General features: G+C 43.9%; 1 protein-coding gene across 5 annotated transcripts in view; it reads right to left on the bottom strand.

Moving 5' to 3' along the window:
• LOC144115175 (uncharacterized) overlaps positions 1-10,195 on the bottom strand; it is a 39,230-nt gene extending 29,035 nt beyond the window's left edge. For all 5 annotated transcript variants that reach the window (XR_013311296.1, XM_077649400.1, XM_077649396.1 and 2 more), the window contains exons 1-3: positions 9,590-10,195; positions 8,835-8,925; positions 7,002-7,259 (exon numbers count right to left, since the gene is read on the bottom strand). The gene's annotated coding sequence lies outside the window, so the exon portion shown is untranslated. The remainder of the gene's footprint in view (positions 1-7,001; positions 7,260-8,834; positions 8,926-9,589) is intronic.
• Positions 10,196-22,860: the final 12,665 nt, after the last annotated feature.

The following is a 22,860-nucleotide window of genomic DNA, read 5'->3' as shown; positions in this document are numbered from 1 at the left end:
CAAAATTTTTCCTGGAAACTTTCCTTGCCTCTTTAAAAGTAGAGGTGCCAAATTTTTTTATCTATTTTTTTCTTTCGTGTAATGCGCTTTTTATCTTTGATGTGATGAGAGTCACAGCGTGGAATTCACCTACGGCAACTGAATGATGTATGATTATTTTTTTGAGTGTATTTTTCGGTTTTGGTCTCAAAAGGCAAACAATATCTTTAACGTACTAGAAGCAATCGGGTAATGTGAGGCGTGCGAAATGAGCGACTCACTCCGTGTTTTTTCTAATGTGCTGCGGATCAGTTTAAAGAGAGAAAACCCAACAAAGGGGCAAGTTCAGGTAGTTTTCCAATATCTTGACTGAATGAGCGCATCCCATTCCTTGGACTCTCCTATCTCTGGCACAAGAAGCAATTTTTCAAAATCCCAAGTGGAACTATTCTAAAGCAGAAAACCGAACATACATCAGTTTACAATCAAGGATGATGCTTCGGTCAATGCAGCAATGCTCTCATGAACATTGTTCAGAGAACACTCGTATGCGCATTCAATGGAAGAAATACTGACTGGCAATGACCCCAATTCATAACATGCCTTAGGCGATCTAATACAAGTACGAAAATTGATTCTTCATGCGGGCAGAGTAATAACGTGTGCCTAATGTTTGTGATCGTTGCGAATGTATTGTTGCCCACAGAAATCACCGGAACTGAGGCTAAGGAAACAGCAAACTTTAAAATGGATAGGGAAAGGAACGAATTCCGCACAGGCTGCCATACTTGCAAGAAATAATCAGGATTGGGAGGAAAACTCAGAGCCAATGTTTCACCACAATACATGACTCTCAAAAAATTCCCGGAGTTGCCCTTAAGGACTGCAGTGTCTCTGAACTGCAGACAGTGACAGCATGCTTTGCAGTGGGCTGACGCATGTGTATTATGGCTCGAACGGGGCAACACAGCGTGCTCCCTTCACACAGCCTTGCAGTAACTACAATAGACTTCCATTAATGCGAACTCGGTTATGATGAATTCTAAGATAGGACGAACAAAGCAAGACCATTTGGTTGGTTTCCCTTAAAACTCAATGTTAAAAATCCGCTTTAATCACGCCCTCCCCCCCAACTCGCGTTTTTTTCTACCTAGTCTGTTTATACTAAAACTTTCACAGTATGTTCTCGACAGTTTTTTGATCCTTTGTGCCAAGTTTCGCAGTGGGCAGGTGTTCTATTGCAGTGCAAAGAACTTTCACATTTCCCACATCATGGCAATATCTGGCAGAGGGCAACAATGCGTGTGTGATGCCAATGGATGCACGACCATCGATATTTGCTCTGCTGAACGACAAAAGTGTAGAGCTGGTTTCTGGTCATTTCAGACAAATAATGGCCCAAGCTCGCACTTGCACTCACCAGCTCAGCCAATCAATGAACACAAGATAGACTTTGTGTAAATATCTGTGATGTCATAGGGTGGCGGTCTCCCGTGGAGTCATTGTTTGGTCGAAACACGATTTAGGTTTCCTGGGTTTTCATCCTTTGAAATACTTCTACTTGGTATTTTGAAAAACGGCTTTTTAAACCAGAGTGAGGAGACTATAGAATGTGATGTGACTACCACCAAACCATGTTCAAAAAACCCCCCGAGCTGGCCTTTAATATAAATTGTTTCGCGTGTCATTCATTTCATGCTCTCGTGTCAAAAGAATGCTTCCAACTGGTAACGAAAAATGCTTCATGCTGGTTGTTTGCAAGGTGGGTATCCTGTTACTTTGAGCTTTCCTTGGCTATTTTTTACCCTTCTGTAGGTTTTGTTTTCTACTAGGAAATTTGCTCTGCAATATGCAAGTACGTGTTCTATCACATTCCTACTATTGCAGCTTGTAAGCAGATGCAGTCATTTTCTGAGAAGGACGTACGCAATAGACATTGTTTTTTCAGCACTTGACAGGTCCTACCTTCTCGGCATTGTTTCCTCCGTGTTTCATCAACTTGTGCAAAATTCTACTTTGCTAAATACATTCCCAGAGCAGTTTTTAAGTGCTTCACTCTACTGCTTTACAACGACCTGAAATGCAATTTTTATTCTGAACAATTGGTCAAACCTACCTAAGTGCTAATTGGACAGCAAGTTACAAAGAGGACATCAACATGAGTCTTTACATTGTGCAGATTTTTAACCATGACACTGAGCACTCGGACTCCCCTGTGCATTTGGACAGTGTAATCGTTCCTGCCAGTACTTCAGATATACACCCTGCATTATCATAGATCTCGAGCATTGTGCCACTGTAGACTTGAGCAGCAAAGGAGACTTCATGATGCTAAGGTACAGACGTAAGCACCTTCCTAACAGCTTCGTAAGCCTACAAAATTTAAGCTTGTTCAGTTCCAAAAATATGCCTACTTTGATTTGAATAGTCATTAATTCAAACCATGCGAGATCCTGCCGGTTCAAAAAAATTTGCAGCTGATTGCAGAACAACATTCCTACAAGTGTGCTCATTTGGAAAGGAAAATACGCTACACATAGTTAAATAATATAAATAGCCACTTCCCTAAATTATATAGGAACAAATAGAAAAAAAAGGCCGCCATGACATAAAGTGATATAACTTCCACCACCTTGAACACATGACCAATCAAATCAGAACAAACACCTGTGGCACCACAAGAAGCTGACAAGAGAAAACTGACTCCCCAGCAGCATAATGGAGAGGGCATGCTTGCACATGAATATGCCCCCACGGTCTTCAGTTGCATGACCGGAAAGCAGGAGGTCAAGTATGACCTTCTCCCATGACAGTGCACTTTAAATGTTGACATTGTATGTGCTAGTCATCTACATTGCTATGCGAATATGTACAAGGCTGTTGACTGCTGTCATTGCAATATGCTGGCACTGTTGGGTAGAGGGCCTCGTATGGGGGCCTATGCACTTCATTCTCGAGGGGTATCCATTACTAACTAGTAGGCCGAGATGCAGTTACAGCGAGAAAGAAGAACCAGGGCTCCCATATAAATAAAGAAGGCTTCAACTAGTATAATTATATACGTAAACAGAGATGCTACTAATGCACCTACTGTTTCCAATCTAGCATCTAGTGACAACAAGTGAGGCTCTTCAAAGAACAGCAGTGGTCCCACAGGCACTCATGCCAGTAGAGCCAATGTGGCTCTGATCACTTTCGAGAAAGCAATTCATAGCTAAAAACAATCCTTTACATGCAAGAATAAGCACTTTTACATGCAGTACTGTACCCTTACTGCTGCACTTTTTGTTCACTTACAAGTCAACAAACACTGCTCGTATATTGTAATAAAAAATTAACCTGTATGCCATTAGTACCAGGCTCACTGAATCAGTAGAAAAGAGAAAAAACAGCGGCAGCATAACCCCATTCCATAAATGGGATCTTGATTGTAGTACACTCTGGCACTGCTTAAGTGTGTTCATATGTTCTGGACGCAGCTGAGGCTAGAAAACCAACAATTTTCAGCAACATGCGAGATGGGAAACACTTGCACTGCACTAGTAATTTAATGCATTCTAAAAGCAAAGGCTCCAAACTGCTTCAAAATACTGCTCTCAGTGAACTTGAAATGCTCAATCTAAAAATCATGAGCTCTTCATTTCATGACGCATGTTTAGTACATTACACTGTTTTGGAGAAAAAGTCATGCCAAGAAACTGTTTATTTTTGTGAATATTGGAAGTATGAATGCAAGTTCCTTTTCTATGAGGCTTCATACCACTGACCACACTCCTGCTCTTGCATGTAGCCTGCAAAATGGCTTCACAATGTAAAAGGCTACTTTCTCGAGCTAGTCGGTAGATGCTCATCAGGTAAAGCCACAGCACGATTACGACAAGATGTATGAAGCAGATAGACACGGTGCTGAGTCCCGATTGATGACCATTATCACTGTCACGCAATAAGTAAGTGAAGAACGAGCAGAACAAACATGTGGCACTGCATCAGAAATTGACTGCATGGGGCAAAAACAATGGTAAATAAAAACTAACAGAAAAATGTTCAAAAATGTACAAAAACCACCACTCTGTCATTTAAGCTGCTGAGGTAGTCTAGTTCTCTTAGTGTGAGCGCAACAGAAGGTTTGCCAAAGCACTTGTCTTGCTCGTGATGAATCAATCACCTCCGCAACAATCTCCCACATTCTGTGGTCCTTATGCATGTACACTAAAGTTGTCCGGCTGAAAACAGGGGTGCAGCTTTTGCATGGCAGCCAATGTATGACCACAATGCGTTTGGGAGGTGGCTTTAAGAAGCGTTCGTGTTCTCTTCGACAGTCAGTTAGGCATTTCCCTCTTTGGCCGATATAACATAGTCCACAGGATAGCTCCATTCTGTACACCATATGTTTGTGGCACTGTAGAATGCAGGTGACAGCCCTTCCCGACTGATGCTCTTGCAGAGATTTGGAATTTGTTTGCAGCAGGGAATACTACTCACACCAGCTCTAGCTCCTACTCTTATCAAGTTGTGAGACATAACTTGTCTCACCTATGTCTCACAACTTGAAAAGAATAGCAGCTAGAGCCGATGCTCAGTCAACTGATTGTTAGAGAACTAGTTTGAAATGCCCAATAAATCTTTCATAATGCCATTTTGCACTGCAGACAACGAATTACCTGTGAACATGAGGGCAGTGTCGTCTGCATACTGAGAATCTTGTAGCATGAAACTGCACATGGAAGGTCATTCATATAAAGGGAAAACAGTATAGCCCCAGGACAGATCCTTGGGGAACTCGGCATTTTATGTTCCCATATTTAGACTCATAATTTTTATTTACCACTTTTTATTGTCGAGATGATAAGTAACTTGTGAAAAATTTCAGCGTATCATCAAAAAGCCCATAAGCGGAAAATTTTTTTTAATAGTATCAAATGCGATACACTTTGAATGCCTTCTTCAGGTCTAAAAAAATGCTGATTGCAATTTTGTTATTATGGAGAGCTGAATTTATCAAATGGGAAAGTGTTAGAACCACTGTAGAGGTAGACTTTTTGGGACAAAGCCATGCTGCTGAAGAGAGATTATGTTATTCTAACAAATATTCTTAGCTCAGCAGCGAATTGTTTCTCAAAAATATTATTGATAATACTTAGTGCTCATATCGATCGATAACTGCTTGGATCGTTTTGGGCCCCACTTTTATAAACAGGATCAACTTTGGCTACTTTGAGAATATTTGGACAGCATCTAGACTCAGACACATGTTTGTTGTACTTTAATATTGCGGTGTGAATATTGTTATGTCCAACTGCTTTATTAACCGGCAGTGTTCCTAAAACAGATACAATGCCCTCGACAGTAATCGTACTTAGATTAAGGTTGTTGTGGACAGCCCCAGGTGGGTTAATATGTATAGGTGGAATAAGACGAGAACTGATTTGCAAGGGTTTCAGCAATATTAGCAAAGTAGCTATTAAAATCATTAACAATTTGCACGGAACAGCCATCAGGGGTAATGCGTTTTATTTGTCCAAGTCCTGTGACATCCTTTACAATTTTCCACACTTGTTTCGAATCAATGCTGAGTTTCGTGACAAGGTTGGTATAATGCTTGAATTTTCCGCGATAATAACTGTTTTGTTTTGCTTGCATTTGTGATAAATGGAATCTTTTTCTTTAGAACACAAAGTATACAATCATTAATCCATGGGTGCACAGCTTCTTTGTAGTTGCGAAGTGCGCCTTCGCGTGTGGATTTCATAATAGTGTTTGATATGGAATGGATGAAGTTCTCGCATTCTGATGCAGATTGCTGGTCACTGGCCAAAGTCAAAAGATGAAAAGACGTTTCGGGAGCACTACGGCTCCCTTGTTCACTATCTTGTTCACCCTCGACTTCTCGCATTTTGTGTTGACGCCACTGTCGTGGAATTTTCAAACTCAGTGCCCTACAAGAGGTTTGGGGCACTGGCATAATTCACTCGAGTTCTTATATCTCGAGAGTACATTTTGCAATATGGATGCATGTAACTGTGTGGTAAAAACATGAAAGTTGGATAGTGATCAGCAATAGTTATTTCACAAACGCCAATGCGCACGGTCATTTCGTTGTCACAGTAGATATGATCAATAGGCGTTGAAGATTTCTCTTTCTCTCCAGATTCGCTCGATTTGCATAATACCGACAGCCATTGTGTTAAAGAATTTGTCGCAAGTCTTCTCCACTTATCACGAGTATAACATTTCAATTTTCAACTTTTTGCATCAGAATTTTCCCATCTGATACCCATGTCAATTTCCACTTTTTGTACTTCTTTGCTTTCAGTGCCATTCCTAGGAGCACTTAGTTTGCAGGACATAGGTGTTCATTCACGTAAATGGGCATCTCGCCCTCAAACCCCAAGTGAGGAACATTCAGACTTTGTTTCTTAGCATTGTCCAGAAGTTTATCCCACACAGTAAGAGAAAAAAATTTGGCAATTATGTTTTGTTCATCTGTTTACTTTGTGGGCACACGGTAAATGACCTCAATGTCAGACTCATCGACTTGCGAGTTCAGGCACTCCGATATTGTTTTCAAGGTGGAGATGAGGTTCTCGCCCATCACCACAGGAACACCTTTTATCTGGAGGTTAATTCTTCGACTGTATTGTTGCACATCAGTGAACTCCTTCGTTACTTTCTTTAATTATGATGTCGAACAGTTGTTATTTCCGATTTCCTCATTTTCTGTTTTAGTAGCAGCAAGTTCCTTCCTCGTCTCCATGATTTCAGATTTGAAAGCCTCAAACTTTTCACCGCTCAAGCTCATAGATTCTTTTACTGATTGCAACTCTGTTTCAATTACTGTTTTCAGCGTACCTTTCAGTTCATCATGCTTGGCATCAAAATGAGCAGACATCTCAGACAGTGCCCTTTCCACTTCCTTAATCGTTGACGGTGGTTTATGACATCCCTTTCGTCAAATATGCAGCAATACAGCAACAAGAAATACGTTCTTTTCTTTAACAGGCAATAAAACAACCAGCACGTACCTGCATGGAAGAAACAGGGATTAACCGCTGCTAAATGCTGCGGCTGTCTGGATTGCTCCAAAATGACGACCCTTGTCAACCAACGCAGCCTTTCCTGGCTGAATGGTGACGTCAGTCCAGGCCATGCATGCGCAGGGGGAGGTGCAGGAGGAACAACTTGCGCCGACACGTGTATCACCCTTGCAGCAGCACAGTGATGTATGCTCTCGAAGCGGTTACAATGGTTTAGTCCAAGAGCACTTGTTCGTCGTCGATGGGCTGCATGGAAAGAGCGGGGATTAATCGCTGCTCAATGTTGCGGCTTCCTGGATTGCTCCAAAAATAATAAAAGATTTTCAAAAATTAGGCAGGTACCTCAATGCATGCTTATACCAGAGAAAAAACACTTTAAACACCCAGTCTGGCACTTTACCTACACTGCTAGTATGCTGCATCTCACAACTTCGTAGAGTGGAGCCGAACCTATGCTAGTGAGGCGGCAGCTTCCACAACTGTGACTGGCCCGTGGGCATGTGCACACTTCTGGAAGCCGTTGCCTTTCGCTCATAGTTTCTAATGCAATGCAAGAAGCGGTGAGGTGGAATATCCTCCTCTGCTTGCAAGTGACACACATACGGATTAGGAGCAGCAGGTAAATGCTACTGATTACACTGTGGCCAATGCTTTAAATAATTTGGACGCCAGCTATTGTTAGAAAAAGGCGAATGAACACTTACATCTTCGAAAAAAGAAAGGATCAGTAGGGTTACGAACCACACATCTGGATATTCTGCTTAATACAGTCTGCACTGGCATAAGAGAATGTACAGGCCTTTCTAATGTAGAGGAAATGGAAGATTTATTAAAACCAAAAAGCTACTCAACCTGCACTTGCCTACATCTGTATGTGTGCTCTTGGCACCAGATGTCTCACAAACTAGCCCTCCAGGCTTTCTATGCCATCTTTATCAATGCCTTTTACTAGATCCTAGCTGCAGCTGCCAGCTTCAATGCTGATGCTACAGTCAGAGTCTATGTTTTTTTTTTCATGTTTTACACTTGAATGTCTAAGTATTCATACTTACTGATGCATTAGGACTTTGTGACTGGCTTATGTAAATGGGTGAACCTGCGTTATGTTTGTCATACAGAGGCCCGAACATTTGAACAAATATATTTAATTATGAAAGCAGGTCTTAAAACGAGCACCAAGTGAGTTGGGGTGTTGATTTAGTAAAGGATTTTATTTTGCATTACTTTTTGTAACAACCCATTTTCCATTATTAACAAATGATGCTGCCCATGTTTAGAAATTCCCAACTTCACGACACACCAAAAGAAGATGCGCGAGAAGCTACATTTTTTGGCCTACTCACATCATACAAAACAAACCCATGCACACATTTGGCACTTCACTCATTTAATGCAGCATTTCAGAAAACAATGTTCAACAATACTCACTGTTTTGCGATAACCCTATGCTGACAACGAACCAGCAGGGATGTACAGTCCCTGTCAAAAGTATACAGCTCAAAGGGTTTCGCTGCGAGGTCTGCAGCATGCCTCGTTATGCATCCTCAGCAACCGTAATCTCTCGAAAGAAAAATGGCTTTGCGTCCTCAATCCTCCCACACTTTGGACTGCATGATGTGCTAGGGAGCCATGCTAAACAGCTCAGAAGGAAACCCCGTTGGGCTGTATACTTTGACCGGGGCTGTAGAAATAAGTGTGGGCATTGTTAGGCTATCTACCGTGTTTCATGAAGCAGCTCGATGAAGAAAAGAAGGAAAAATGGTCCGAATAGAACCTAACATACAATATAAAAAGAAGCTCGCAGCAAGAACTAAAACACACCTTTGCTTCCATACTGCTCATGAATATTTCCCAGAGGCAGCAAGGTGAAAGCTATGGCTGTGGGCACCTATGTGGAAGTAGTTGTCTCTCCCTGCAGGCATTCATTTGATACCATCACGATTACAGAACACCAAAATTCAGAAATTAGGGCACTCTAGCCAAACAATGAAGCTTTTAAAACCTTGAATAAGCATCCTAAAGATACCTAGCTTCAACAGCACAGGATCTCTTAATCTGGGTGTCGTTGTAAAACACAAAACCTAAAACAGATGGTAGCATCAACTGCAAAGCGGCCTGACGCACAAAACGACCAGCGGTCAGCGCCTGAGAAGCAGAAAAACTTTTGAACTCAGACGTCAGGCATACGGAATGCATTTTATGCAGAAAACACAGTCGCTGTGCACGGCCGGAAAAATTACCGCGTGTGAATAATCCATGCGGCAAGGAATTTGACAAAATAGCGTTAAACGACTTTAAATTTGGCAGAACACATACTTGAGCTCCTAAGCGGCATGCGCCAGTACTCTGCAACATTCATTTCGTCAAAACAATAACAGCTGCGAGACGAATGATCCTCGGCGAACTCTGTTCGGTGCTGCGTCTCTTCCTTGGATACTTTACGGAAAGAGGAGCCTGTCGCTCTGCTGGTCATGGCACTTAGGTAGAGCCGGCAAGCCCGGAGGCTGCTATTTCCACAAAATATCCTTTGAAAAATGCACACCAGCACGTATCGAGACATAGCTAGGATTGCGTACCTTTCGAGGCAGGTCAGTAGTGCCGAGAAGCTCCCCGTCTCCACATCACGGCAGCGCTGGTATTTTTCATTAACGATGACTTCAGGACAACGATTGCTACTTCACAAATGCATTCTGGCGCATGAACACGCGCACATAACTTCCGCAATGCTTTCTGACTTCAAACGTTTAAAACATGACCTACTGTATAAAGTGGTTTAAAACACGACCTGGTTTAAAATGTGAGTGAGCGCCAGACTTTCTCCAAATCTAGAACAATGAAGCGCATTCGGCAGAGCGTCCGAAGGCAGTGATCTCAGAAGAACCTGCGTAAACAAGGACAACAGACAAGAACGAAGGAGGAAGGACAGAGGTGCGCTCTCTCCGTGTCGTCCTCCTTCTTCCTTGTCCTTTTTTGCACTGGTTCTTCCGAGATCATGGCTTACCAACTAGCCCAACAACAAGTTTTGCTCCGAAGGCAGTTTCTGTCCCTATGCGTCAGATACGGTACTCGGACAGCAGTGAACGAACCTACGCACCTCTCCAGTCATATATGCCCACTCCCTTCAACACCCTACCTCGAAATACGTGGACGAAAAGGCAGTTCACGTCAGCCTCTGAAGCACGCACACATGCAGGCGGGAAAAATCAAATGCCCAAAGGTACCAGTGGCCGCCTAGCGGCAGAAATGTACTTTCGGTTTTTGTTTTAAAATCATTTTTTTTTAAATTGGTTTTTGGGGAAAGGAAATGGCGCAGTATCTGTCTCATATATCGTTGGACACCTTGTAGTGTTCTAGTGTAGTGTGCTTGTAGTGTTCTAGAAGGAGTTGTAGTGGCAAGAGCGAAGCGGGTTTGGATGGGAGGTGCAGAAGCAAAAAAAAAAAAAAGCGGTTGGCTGCGCGCGGCGCTGCCGCCGAATACTGGAGGGGAAATTATTACTTGAGGAGAAGAAGAAGAAGAAGAAGAAGGGGAAATGCCGGCTGTCTGCGTTGCTGCGTCGTTGCATTCAGCGAGTTTGAGCGTTGTCGTTGGGAAAGGGTGGCGCTTTAAGCTCGTTGGTATAATAAAAGCGGGTAAGCGCGCCCCTCGGAGACATAAACATATGGAAAAAGTCTACAAAACGCGGGTACTACTCCCGACCCAGCCGACCGCGAACATTTCGCCTTAATAAGCCCGGAATACATGGAGCGTTTTTTGGGCGATTTTCGCAAAACGCCCGCCGCCGCCGATCTGGCCCCGCCATATATGCACCTCCGAGAACGGTGACGTTGGTCGTAGAGTAGCGTTTTAGAGACTCTTCTCCAGAAATTGAAAGTGCAAGGCAAAGACGCAGGCAAGCTAGAACAGGCCAAACGACCTCCCTTGGCCGTCATACCGTATCTTCACAAGCTGTCTCACAATTTAAAGAAGGTTGCAAAAAGAAACAACGTAAACCTTGTCTTCTCAGCCCCGTGCAAATTTTCACGAGTGTGTACACTGCTGACAAAGCAAAAGAAGAAGGTTTGCCCTATTAGACGTACATGTAGAACCACTCACACATTGTGCTACATGTGTCATTTACGAGATTCCCTTGAAGTGTGGACGCGTGTATATTGGGCAAACCGGCAGGTGTCTCAACGAGAGATTGTTTGAACACCGCCGGAGGGTCCACAACAAAAGCGGCGCGCACCTGGACGACCATTGCAAGTCTTGCAAAAGGTGCGAACCATTTTACACGCGCACGGTTGTCAGAGCACGGGCGCGGAAAGAAATTTGAAAGGGTTATCATTGAGGCAAGGATGACAGCCAAAGCTGGAGACAAGTGCGTCAGCACGCCTTCAATTTTACTTACAGACAAGGAGTCCAGTTTTCTAGGCCCACTATAAACACGTCTTTTTTAATCACGTCTGCTTTTAATTCTTGTTCTAGAGAACTTTCAACTTTTTTGACTCAGTTTGACTGTGAACGGTTGACTCAGCTTTTGCGTTGCGTTTTGTATTGTTTTGTTATGCGTTTGGCCCCGACCCTGCTTTTAGCTTCAACTTTTACTTAGTGTTCGGTGACTATATTGTTATTTTCGTTTTCGTTTTGCCTCGTGCTGCATTGGCGGCAAAGGTCGCTGACTGATCATTTTCCATGCGTGCACCTTACGGTTCGTCGTGGTCCTCTCGGTTTTATCGGTTCTTGGCTGACTTTGCGTTACCTATAGATATGTATCACTTTGATTTTGTGTACTTCGTTTAGTTTTTTTGTATTAGATAGTTGAACGCGTTTGCTATTTTCTTGGTCATGTGGGTGTTGGACTGCGTTATATAAGCAGCTCATCTTTCTGAATAAATGTGTTGGTAGTCAGCGCCCTGTCCTGTACACTTCTGTTCGTCCTTGTTTTTTTCGCGCTGCATTCTTTTACCATGCTATTTCTTGCGCTTCTACAATTTCCCGGGTGAGCTGATCTTTGTGCTTGTAAATAACAGAGCATTTCTTGAGTAGCACCCTGCACTTCCAGGACCTGCAGTGTTCTGCTAAATGGCCTTCAATTGTCAATTGACTTAACTTCCTGCGATGTTCTTTCAGACGCTCGTTGAGGCACCTTCCTGTTTGGCCTATGTAACTGGCACCACATGGTAGAGGGATCTTGTAAACGACTCCTTCAGAACAGGCTACGAATTTGTTCTCATGGTTGATTATGCAGTCCGGCTTCGCTTTCTTGACATGGCAGGATTTCTTACAAAGGGCAGAAAGTTTGACAGGAGCGGAACATACCACTCTGACTTTCGCACGAGCTCCGATCTTTATGAGGTTGTGTGAAACAGCATGAAGATATGATACAGGATCTCATTGATAGAACGCTGAGGAAGTTCACGACAGGCTTACAGCCTCTGCTACTAACTCATGAGCTTCCAAGTGAAGGCTCTATAAGGTTTTTGGACCTTCGCCTGACCTTCAAGGACAACCACATCTGTTGGTGCTATGAACCCAGTGCGAAGAAAGGCCTCCTGCCATACTAGTCAGCCCACTCCAAACTAGTAAAGAGAGCCATTGTGCAACACTGTTTCACCGATGCTCTCAGAAAGTCGTGTCATCATGCAATGGACAGGAGCTTCAGTATGCAGGTCATGCGCCTAAAGACAGCGGGCTATCCGGATCCCTTGTTGGTATCGGTCGCTGAAGGCCTGCACAGGAAACAAAAAGTAGAGGCCCGTCTGAGTGATGAAGAAAAGAATCGACTCAAGGCCAAGAAAAAGGAAAAGCTCAAGAAAAGCAAGGTTGCTGAGTGGCGCTTGTGTGTGTTTGTACTCTCCTGCTGTCCTGTCACTTGATCTGCGCCATTATTCCGTTAAGCATGTCTGACCAACTTGCCCAATCCTTTACGCTTCTTAGCAGTGACTTCTCTGCAGTGAACATCACAACCGACTGCAGGCACAGAGGACTCTTCAAGCCTGTCTAGTACCTCCCTGAGCAGGTCACCAAATACAACGCGTTTCTCAAGGGCTTTGTGAACAATGCTGTCCATCTTCTTAATGACTGTGTACAGCATAGCGGCGGCTCGCGAAGGCATCCTGGCTTGAACGACTTCAGGTCAGTCAAGTGATCCTGGACAACAACACTTGGGCTGGCGTGTTCAGGAGCAGCCGCCAGCATGACCTGGCAATCCTACAATGCACTGCCTTAGTTATCTTCTTATGCACATATCCTGCTAAGTAATAGGCAACCATTTCGTTTGGGCCGGCTCTTTCATATCCATGGTCGCCCTGGTCAATACTTTCACCCGAAAGATAGCTGATGCTAAGAAGCTTCTTGCACAGCTTTTCTTGCAGAGCATTCCTGAGCTTCGCAGCAGCCTTTGCCTTTTCTTCGAGGCTGTCATGCAGCGACACGAGGACACTTTCAGCGGCTCCAGAACAGTTCCCTTCAACTGCATTATTCACGGGGGGGGGGGGGGGGGACAGGGACAAAAGCCTATAAATCTGGCTGAACTGTATAATCGTGGGATGGTCATCATCGACGTGAAAAGAGCGGACAATTCCGAAGAATCTCTGAAAAAAAAAGAAGAAAGCAGGCGAAAAATTTCTTAGTAATAGCACCCGTTTATAACCAAATTTATTTCTTTACAACAGGCTGCCACTTATACGCAGCTACTTCAAGAAAATTGCGCTCTTTACAACAGGCTGACGCTTACCCAGTGAACATTAACACTCCTATGGACGTCTTACGGACGTTCAGGTCATCCGCAGAATGTCGAAGGGAGTTCCAGTGCCCATTGGGTTATACTCTGTTACTTCAAGAAAATTGAGCTATGTTCACCATCATTATGCACACGTGTTACCTCCAACGGATCTTGGTTCAGCTTGGCCATCAGCAATAAGGCACACCTGCTTTGTGCAGCTCATCAGTTATGTCTAAAGCCGACAGCAAAAGGACTCGTACAGATTCTGTCGTTTGCTCTGAAGCAAATAGGAGCATGTTTCGATGTTGGTGGTTGTGCTCTGTTTCATCAAGTAGATGGAGGAAGTCCTTGATGACCTGCCCGAAGAATACAATGATTACTGAGTCAAACCCTTGAGAAGAAATAGTGTACCTACACAGCAAGCCACATGTTCATTCTCTGCAGGTTCGTCCGTTGCACGTGAGCTGCCGCCAGTTTAGAGAAGACGTTTAGGTGTTTCTTCCTCTCCGTCTCGAAGAGCAGTTGATAGTGACTGAAGTCAATGTTATAGCCTCCAGCCTGGAAGTATAGCTGAAGAAATAAGTCGCACATACAGATTTTCATCTCATTAATTTAAAAGAACAGTGACACCAAATTTTATTCGTGAGTTTACTTGTTTGGTATGATGCGCTGCATATGCTGCACATTAGAAAACATGGATAGCCGCGTGGATTGCGCAGCAGAGATGCTGTTTCGGCCAACGTTACTAGATTTACCTTTGTAATCTAGAAACGTTGGTTTCGGCTTTCGTTTTCAACAGCCGAATGGCGGCTGTGACGAAACCGACGCGTTGAGGTCCAGACAAAGAAAAACTGCAGCATGGTTGTTACCTTCGTCTATTAATTCACATAAACTTTTACGCAAGCCTGCTCAAGAGTTGGAATCCCACAAAATGAATAAGCAGCGATTATATCGCAGTTTTTTCATGACCCACGTGACCTCAAATCGGTTGCTTGTTTGGGTGTTGAAACGAAACCGAAACAACTTGAGAGAAAAAAGAAACAGATTATCGAGGTGGCGTAAGCAGTGGCATAGCCAGAAATTTTGTGCGGGGGGGGGGGGGGGGGTTTGTCGCAGCCCGGCCTCCACATAGAATTTGTGGAAGGATCAATAATAACTGCATTGCCATTGACAATGCCAATGTGTATTAGACAACGCTAAGCACTGTCTAGACAAGTGAAATATGTATTTTTTAAATAAAGGAATGTATTCGTATGTCTTAAAAATCGTGGCAGACATGATTAGAAAACATAGAACTGGGCAGGGGACAAGACACAGCATAGAAGGAAACAGGACGAGCTCTGTTTGCTTATCTTGTGTGTCTGGTTCCATGCTCAGTTTTATTTCTTGTAATCATGTCATACCAACTATCCCCTTATCGTTCACTCGTGGCAGCCATAATTGATATCAATGCTTCCATGTTTTTGCGTATTTATTAAGTAAAGAAAATATCACACGAAGTCTAGAACTATATCGGTCCGGGACCAGCAAATCAGTGCATGCCGCTGATATGAAAAACGTAAAGGCCATGAAAGTAGCAAGTAGAGGACAAAGATTTTAATGAATGTTTGTCGTTCAAGAACCTTTGCATTTTTGTACATATGCAACGACCAGGGAAAAATCTCGATGACGCTGTCCTTCATTCCAGTGTACTGAGCAGCAGCAGCTGTCATCGGTCATGTATTGCGAGTAGTTGCACCGAAATTTTATGTCGCAACAGCGAGCCATCGATAGGCCGAGCGCCCTAACCACTGAGCCACCTTGCCGGGCGCGAGCGGAGCTAGTAGTTGTTTTATTAAATAATAATAAAAAGGAAGGAAAAGCTTTTTGCTATCCCCGGAATCTGCCATCGATACTGAAGCACCTGAGTTGGGTCAGCGGAAGCAAAGGATAGCAGGCAGGATGGAGAAATGAAATGAAAGAGGTGAGGGACAGGGAGAGAGGATAGAAGGAGAGGTAATATACACCCGAGTGGAGCTGCGTGTGTCAAAATTGAGGCAAAAAAGGGCAATTTCCGCATGGAGTGCTGCGAACGTTATCCTTCCGTAGGTGCCTTTAGAGGCGGCAGAGTCCGCGTGCTATGTAGCGTGAAGAGGAAGAGGAAGCCGATCTGAACGGCTGTAATCTAGATTATAATCAAAATTTAAACAATTATCTCTCTAAACCCCAGAATAAGAAGGCTCTATATAGATTCATGGCGCAGAATTAACAACTCTCCGGCCTCCAACCGCATAATGTCAATGGTATTGTCTCCGCAGGAAGCTAAGCAACACCTAGAACGTATAGCTCAGGGGCTGGCTTAGCGTTTCCATGTGCAGAAAACGAAACCTTTGCACACTCTCGCCCCCAGCTCGGACTATCCTGAGGTGGACGTGTCGGAACTCCTCCCAGTTGTTTCCTCGATGCAGTCTGCTGCTCCGGGATCTGATGTGGTTACTGTGGGCATGTTAAACATTTTAGCGCAAGACTTTCCAACTCACCTTCTGGATATTGTAAATGCGTCATTGGAAAACTCTTGGATTCCTTACAGTTGGAAAATTGCGAAAATAAATTTACTTTTGAAAACTGCAGAGAATGGATTTCCGTTAGACAATACTCGGCCGATTGCTTTAATCCTCAAATTTAGTAAAGCTAATAGAAAGAGTAGTACACAGTCGACTCACAGAGCATGTTCATCACGTTAACGGCCTCAGCTCCACACAGATTGGCTTTCGTCGCGGTTGTTCTATATGGTCTGCGCATGCGGATCTCGAAGGCCGAATGCGACTCTCGATGCGCAAGAGAGAAGTTGCGGCCTTGGTGACACGATGTTGCTAAGGCATATATGACAGCGTTGAGCACACGGTCCTTATTAACAACCTTGCTCGGCTACATCCGCCGCACTACATCTATGCTTGGATTTGTAAATTTTTAAAAGAAAGAAATATTTCTTCTGTACAGACGGATCTTTCTGTTCTAATACCTATGTTCAATCAAGAGGTGTGCCGCAAAGATCTATTTTGTCTCCACTGCTTTTCAACATATTGGTTCGGGACATACCCATTAATCCAAACATTACAGTTTATGTATGCGCAGGTGATATAGTTTTTTCGCATCAGCAAAGGATATTCATGCACTCTACGAATGTTTGCAGGCATACCTGAATGCTATTGAATTCTGGTTGAACCAAATTAATTTATCACTTAATGTCAGCAAATGTGGCGCGCTGGTATTTCCGCTCGCCACTCCTTTGTACATCTCGCTAGTCTACCGCTCCACTCCAATTCCGCAGGTGGAGTCGGTTAAATACCTAAGCGTTACTTATGATGAAAGTTTGGACTGGTTACACCATATTAAGAACAATGTTATTAAAGGGAAACGTGATCTAAGCCGGTTGACACGAGTTGGCAATAAAAAGTTTGGCATGCGTCGTGACACGTTACTGTTGCTGTATAAGGCTTATATGAGACCGATTCTGGAATTAGGTTGCGTCTTATTCTCTGGTAGCGCCAACTAGAAGCTGCAGCCATTAGCTTTTCTGGAAAGGCGTACCATACGGCTATGCCTCGGCCTCCCAAATTCAGCTTCAAACGCTGTCCTTTATCTGGAAGCCCGTATCCCCGGTCTCTTTTCCCGCTTCAAACTTCTGACAGTGCGTACTTTACTCAGGTACTTTGACCCGGCCCTCGGCATTATTAGTCCCATTTTTCTATCCCAACCACACATGTTTCTCACTAATCATTGGCCACGCTATCAGTTTCCGCAAGTTAGGTTCACGCAGAATGTGTTAGCCCCGCTTCAGGTTGATCTGATCTCCTTCCAACAAGTTGCAGATACGCAGGCTGACCCCGTCTTCTATTACGACCGTATTTTCCCGTCCCATGCGAAACATATGCTCGCAAATATCCTAAATGGTCTCCTTTCTGAACACCTACAGAATTTTCCTCTTCATACTGTTATCTCCACTGATGCCTCCGGCAGCTGTGAGAAGGCGGCGATTGGAATTTATTCGCAGGAGTTGGCTTGGAGCTATTCCGTTCGTATCCCAGATTATACTCCTATATTGTTCGCAGAGTTTCTGGCCATTGGTTTGGCTCTTCTCAAACTTCCGAGGCATGTATAGCACGGGTTCTTATTCTTGCAGACTGCCTTTCAGTTCTGGTCTCTCTCCAAAATTCGCGAAAATCTTTATTGAATCGTCCGCTTGGGTTTTTTGTTCCGCGCACAGTGCGTGAGATCCGCTTTGTCTGGGCACCTGGACATTCGGGCGTCTATTTTAACGAGGTGGCTGATTTATTGGCAAGGTATGCTCTCAGCGCTCCTGTAATCTATCCCGTCCATCACCTCATTCTGTTAGCAACTTCACGTTTCCAGCGCTTCCAACATATTTCAGCCAACTTGAGTGATCCATTGCTCAATACCGTAGATTTTCACCACTTAAAGTACCCATGGAATATCCGGTGGTGTAAATCAAGGCTTTGTGAGGTGTCAATGACGCTTCTGCGATGCAGAATCCCTCAAATTTGCACTCATTCAGATCTGGGTTCGCTGCGACAAACTTTGTGTATCATGTGGGCAAGTTTAAACAATAGACAATTTTCTCCTCTCTTGCCGGCGGTTCGCCGTTCAGAGAAAACAGTATTTGGAGGTCCTTTTTTCGAGGTTAGGACTCCCTCTGTATCTCCCAGTTCTTTCGTTCGATGCGAGCGCAAAGGGATTTCCGTTAAGCAGTGTTTGCGGCTACCTTCATGATTACATAAGTGCAACTGATCGATTACCTTGTTAGCTGTATACAAAATTTTGTCGCATGTGCAAAAATGCTCGATTATATTCCTGGTAATTCATATTTCTTTAATTCATTCGACTTTTCCCCTTTTTATCTTGATTCAATATTCTCACTCCTATTTTTCCCCGCGCAAATACCTCATTGGGTTTATCCACTGAACCTTGGCCAATCCCCCGCGTGGGCATGTACGTGCCATGCTTACAAAGGAGAAGAAGAATACGCAGAAAGGCGTCATGCTTACTAAGAAGAAGAAGTAGGCTGCTCTGCCGCATCCCCCCTCTAAATTTCTATTTACACAAGTCGGGTTTGGCGCTCTCTCCCCTTTGTGCATCTTGCCGTGACCCTGAATCTATAGAACATTTTTGGCTGTATTGTCGCCGATTCAACTCTCTGAGAAAAACGTTGCTGGAGGAGCCCTTGCAGCATCTTGGCCTTAGTTTGAGCAGCCCGCTCTTGCTATCATTTGGCGCCACCATATCTGGGTTCAGCCACAGATCTGTTTGTACCGCTGTTCTAAATTTCCTGATAGAATCTCACCGACTGCCTTGCTAAGTGTTCCAAAATTTTTCTTTTCTATCAATTATTACATTTTGACTTAATCATTATTATTTAATCGCTCTCTTTATTATCATTCATATAATTTTGAAATCAAAACTCTCATCCCTTTACTGTTCATGAGGAAGAATTCAACGGCGTTGCGCTCCCACGTGCTTTTCCTTTTTATTAACTGCGTTCAGCTTCGCTTTACATCTGCTCTACCTTCTCCTGCTATATTCACATTCACCTCAAGTGATTTCACTGAGGTCTCTAGGCCTGAGCTGTCGCAAATTGTTCTGCGCTTATCCCCAGCGGCTCGTGGCCCCGATAAAATCACTTCATCTATGATCAAAACTTTGTTCAATGAATCTCCTGAAGACCTGTTGGCTCTAGTTAACAATTCTATTAAAGGTCCTTGTATTCCTCATGAGTGGCGCCTTGAGGAAATAGTTCCATTGATTAAAAAGCAAGGGGAGGGCTTAACTTCAGACAACATACGCCCTATTGCATTAACATCGAACCTAGTGAAATTGGTAGAAAGGGTCCTTCGCAGCCGTGCCATGTCATTCATTTAAAAAAATTCTCTCTTGAATCCGTGTCAAATTGGTTTCAGGGCGGGTTTTTCAATTTGGTGTGCTCATACTGACCTAGAGAGTCGTATTAAATTAGCTCGAAATAGAAAACAGTTTGCTGCGCTTGTCACCTTGGATGTCAGTAAAGCATACGGCAGCGTTGAGCACTCGTCTCTGTTACTGAGATTACTGGAACTGAACTTCCCAAGCTATTTTGTAGCCTGGATTTGTGTTTTCTTTTTCAAAATAGAGAATTTTATTGCTGCCAGAATGGTGTTTCCTCAAGGAGATTTCAAAGACAAGAGGTGTACCGCAAGGATCAGTTCTCTCACCTCTTCTTTTTAACATTCTTCTAAGCTCAATTCCATGCATTCAAAACGTGAAAACTTATGTGTACGCCGATGATATTGCATTTTTTGCATCAGCAGGTGACATTCACACTCTTTATCGCTCCCTGCAAAATTACCTCAATGTTCTTGACAACTGGTTAGGAAGAATTCATCTGTCCCTCAATGTGAAGAAATGCGCATTGGTAGTATTTCCGGTTTCTGTTCCTGTAAATATCTCATATTTGAACAGCGCAAAAAAACAACGGGACACAACGAAGAAAGGACACCACCAGCGCTGACTCGCAACTAGATTTTAATTCACGTCCAAGCATCTTAAATACTAAGAACGCCAAACACAAACAAGAGGGAAAAACCAAAAGAAAAACGATACAAAGCTGCTAATCATGCCCACAAAGGTGACAATCAGCACGAGCGCGAGACTACACATCTTGGCCGGATAAACATCATATCTTTATCAGTTAGTGTGACAGAAGGATCACTAATACAGCTATCAGGTTCCAAGCGGATGTGAAAAGCCTCCAAAATTTCCCGCGTTAGGCTGTCATTATGTTTTCCTAGGATGACGGTGTTAGACAACAGAGGGGTGCAAGTACCTTCTCTCCAGTGGCGGGCAAGGTTACAAGAAGACCCATTACCTCGGGACCTGTGGTGCTCACTAAGACGAGCGTTGATGCAACGTCCTGTCTGGCCAATATAACTCAACCCGCAAGTGCACGGAATCCTGTAGACAACCCCCACATTACAGGGCACAAAAGGGTTCTTATGGTTGGTCTGACAACCCCCAGTCTTTTTCTTCGCGGTTGTTGCCTTAGCCTTCTCTTCCACCTGCCTGCAAACACCTCTAAGTTTTTTAGGCGCTGAAAAGACCACATCAACATCGTATCTCGCCGCAACATTCTTCAAACCATGTCCCACACCATGCGTGTAAGGCGCCAAGATGTGTAGTCTCGCGCTCGTGCTGATTGTCACCTTTGTGGGCATGATTAGCAGCTTTGTATCGTTTTTCTTTTGGTTTTTCCCTCTTGTTTGTGTTTGGCGTTCTTAGTATTTAAGATGCTTGGACGTGAATTAAAATCTAGTTGCGAGTCAGCGCTGGTGGTGTCCTTTCTTCGTTGTGTCCCGTTGTTTTTTTGCGCTGTTCAAATATGAATCAATACCAACTCGCCCAGTTCGCAGCTTTAATGACTGTAAATATCTGCCTGGTCTATAGAAATAACATAATTCATAAAGTTCAGACGGTGAAGTATCTCGGAGTAATATACGACTCGACTCTATCCTGGCGGCCACACACTGAGGAAGTTTCTGCAAAAGGAGTTCGGGCGATTGGCATCCTACGCAGGCTTTGTAGTGCTTGGTCAGGCATGAGAAGGCATACACTTCTGATGATTTATAAAATGTACGTCCGCTCAGTTTTGGAGTTCGGCTGTGTTTTATTCTCAGGAGCTCCTGCCTATAAACTTCGCCCTCTTGTGCTCTTGGAGCGTGAGGCGTTGCGCCTCTGTCTGGGGCTTCCAAAATATGTCGCCAATGCTGTTGTGCATATTGAGGCGCGAATCCCATCGTTATCAGCTAGGTTTCGCCTTTTAACAGTTCAAAAATTTTTAAAATTCTGCGACTCGCCTCTTCACGCCTTCAGTATATTTCTTAGTAAACCTTCCCCCCCCCCCCTTTTTTTAGTGCCGCCTGGTCTCGTTTTCATTCCCCGCAGATATATTACGTGCAGTCCCTCCTTGATCATATAAACATTCATTTCACAGATGTCTGCCAAATGTATAACAACTCATCTTCTCTCCAGATTGAATTCGATGACATTTTTCCATCGAATGCAAAGCTGCTGCCCTTCCCGCTTCTTCAGGGTCTGTTGCAGGACCACCTAAGGTCCTTCCCCTCTCATGTTCTTATTGATACCGATACCTCGCAGGATCGCGTAAAGGCAAGTGTGGGTATTTTTTCGCCTTCACTGAGTTGGTCTTTTTCTCTCCGTCTTCCTGGCTTCACTCCAATTTATCTGGCTGAATTATTAGCAATAATCTTAACCTCACGAAAATTATAAACTACTGTTTTCCAGGTCGTGGTTATGACAGACTCTCTGTGCATTTGCTCTTCATTATCCTCACCAACTGAGTCTCTGGCATTACGCCTCTAAGTTCCTGATTCCGCTCCATCTAAATTCGGTAAGGTTGCTTTGGGTACCAGTTCACATGGGCTTTCATTTAGATGAGGTTTCAGATTCCTTAGCAGGAGCCTCTCTGCGGCCCAATTGTTGCTGTCCTGTCAACCTGTGCATATACTGCTTCGGTGAGGTTTCGCAGCTACGCAATATTTCAGGAATTTGCTGCCTCGGCTCTTACATCATCTCCCGAATATCAGCATCTTCTGCATCCTTGGAGTAGCAAAGACTGGCGCTCGCGCAGACTAGAGGTCTCTCTGACGTGTTTGCGTTGCCGGGTTCCCCTTCTAAATTTCTACCTTCACAAATCTGGCCTGACGGCTTCCCCATTGTGCCCTTTTTGTGCTGAACCTGAGACAATAGATGACTTCCAGCTGTTCTGCCGCCGATTATCTCATTTGAGGAAGCGTCTTTTGCAAATTCCATTTCATCAACTGGGTTTGCCTGTGTCCTCCGTGGTTGTTCTTTCCATTGGCGCTTCTTTGCTTGGACGAAGCGACAGGAGTGCGCGCTCTGCTGAGCAAAATTTCCGTCAAGAAATGCAGCGACTCCCATTCTAATTTCTTTTCCCCCTCTATGTCAGTACGACATTGAAACATTACAGGCGTTGTATATTGTTATGCACATTAAGCCATTGTCCCGTCTTCAATCTCCAAGTTAACAGGACCCCTGCCCTTGCATCCTCCAATCTATCAGCCTACATACTATTA

Source organism: Amblyomma americanum, chromosome 1, assembly GCF_052857255.1.
Source record: "Amblyomma americanum isolate KBUSLIRL-KWMA chromosome 1, ASM5285725v1, whole genome shotgun sequence".
NCBI lineage: Eukaryota > Metazoa > Arthropoda > Arachnida > Ixodida > Ixodidae > Amblyomma > Amblyomma americanum.
This window is presented reverse-complemented; position numbering and strand designations above follow the sequence as displayed.